At 34.5% G+C, this 1,741-nt stretch overlaps 1 long non-coding RNA gene across 2 annotated transcripts; it reads right to left on the bottom strand.

Moving 5' to 3' along the window:
- Positions 1 to 11: 11 nt before the first annotated feature.
- On the bottom strand, positions 12 to 1,672 carry LOC124893285. 2 transcript variants are annotated; one of them, XR_007050643.1, is made up of 4 exons: positions 1,341 to 1,672; positions 1,098 to 1,144; positions 575 to 801; positions 382 to 481 (listed from the first exon to the last, which is right to left on the bottom strand). It is a non-coding gene; the product is annotated as an uncharacterized LOC124893285 (long non-coding RNA). The 2 variants fall into 2 exon arrangements; XR_007050642.1 differs by lacking the exons at positions 382 to 481; positions 575 to 801 and adding an exon at positions 12 to 215.
- Between the last annotated feature and the right edge of the window lie 69 nt (positions 1,673 to 1,741).

The following is a 1,741-nucleotide window of genomic DNA, read 5'->3' as shown; positions in this document are numbered from 1 at the left end:
GATACGTTGCTTTACGTGTGTTATGTGTGATGATTGGGTTGAATGATATCATTGGTAAATAAGTTTGGGAATACGTCCATACATTAACGAAATGGAATTAAACTTACAATTTTTTATGTGCACAGGCCGTTGTTGCAGTGGACTTTGAAAGTATTGTAGATGTAGAAAAGAAAGGCAGTCGAACAAATGATTCGGGAAGATTTGACAGTAAGATCCTATTGCAAAAACAAAGTGGTGTTATACTCTGAAAGTTTTGATAAATAACGATCATGCCAAAATATAATATTTTATATTCAAAGTATTGCGAAGGTGACTGAAGAAGTTAATCGAACCTTAAGATACTCACAGGAAATGAATTTTGATGAGGAATTTTCATTAGTTGATTCATTATATAGATGGTCAAACGAATTGGTGGAAACGCTTGGAAAAGTACCATCTGAATATTCCTATTCAACTTGCGGTAGTTCTTACTTTCTTCCTTCTGTAATAAATAGCAAAAATTGGATATGTTAGTCATACTAACTTAAAAAATGAATAATCAGTTACTATAAGTTGTTGTAATTAGAGTTCATACCTTTACAGAGGTTGAATCGATGTACTCTTTGACGCTATAACCAAAGAAAAATTTGGTGGCTTAAATTAGTATAACTCGTGCGCGCCGTTCTCCACCAGAAACTTCCAGCATTAAGGAGTGCGGGATCCATTTTAAGTTGACAAATTGCAAAAACGTAAATTTTCCCAGCGAGTGTTAATTTACACACCTTTCTTGCAATCTTTGTTGTGTTTGTATTCTCAATTTCTCTACATCATAATGCAACAGAAAAAGATATACATGTCTTACAAGGCCTCTCAACTTGTATAACAACATGAAAAGGGCAAATAAACGTACACGTCCGACTTTGGCCGTAACTGGAAGTCATATAATTATGTACTATCATGTGAACATATAAATAGGCCTTTCTCCTATTTGGCGTATGTCGATAGTATGGACTTAGGTATTTATATGCATGAAGCATAATTGTTTAGCTATAAAGTTTGACATTATGTAAACACGTGTAACAGAAGTGAGATGTCGTATACATATGAACAGGGCATACCTTTTGGCAAACGTCCGAATTGTGAGACTTGAAGGCAAAACTTTCCCCTTGCGTGATGTCATAGGGATGGAAACATGTGAGCATAAGAGAGATAAGGATATGTAAAAATATTATCATTTTAAAACCTTCTCGTGACCTATAGAAAAATTGTGGATAGCTTAACTTTACAAATGACACATATATTGACATTATGTAAACAGTGTAACAGAAGTGAGATGTCGTATAGATATGAAAAGGGCATACCTTTTGGCAAACGTCCGGATTGTGAGACTTGAAGGCAAGACTCTTTCCTGGCGTGATGTCGTAGGTCTGGAAACATGTGAGCATAAGAGAGATAAGGATATGTAAACATATTACTTCATGTGAGCATAGTGGAATCTTAATGGATCAAATCATTTAGTCCTGAAAGAGGTAGAAATAAGGAAGGTTGCATTACTTGTAACATATTTCTTATTCATACTGAGACTTTTCATAAAATCCTTAGTTTATACATTAGCCTTATTGACTCTATGACAACGATAAGGAATGATTTGTAGGCACATATCTTTACTGTAATCACATAAAACAACTGACAACTTATTAGTAGTCACTGGGATTTCTGCATGCGAATATCTGTTTCACCCAATGAAGTTGTTGCTACTATA

This window comes from Capsicum annuum, unplaced genomic scaffold (assembly GCF_002878395.1).
Source record: "Capsicum annuum cultivar UCD-10X-F1 unplaced genomic scaffold, UCD10Xv1.1 ctg56892, whole genome shotgun sequence".
NCBI classification, from domain to species: domain Eukaryota; kingdom Viridiplantae; phylum Streptophyta; class Magnoliopsida; order Solanales; family Solanaceae; genus Capsicum; species Capsicum annuum.
This window is presented reverse-complemented; position numbering and strand designations above follow the sequence as displayed.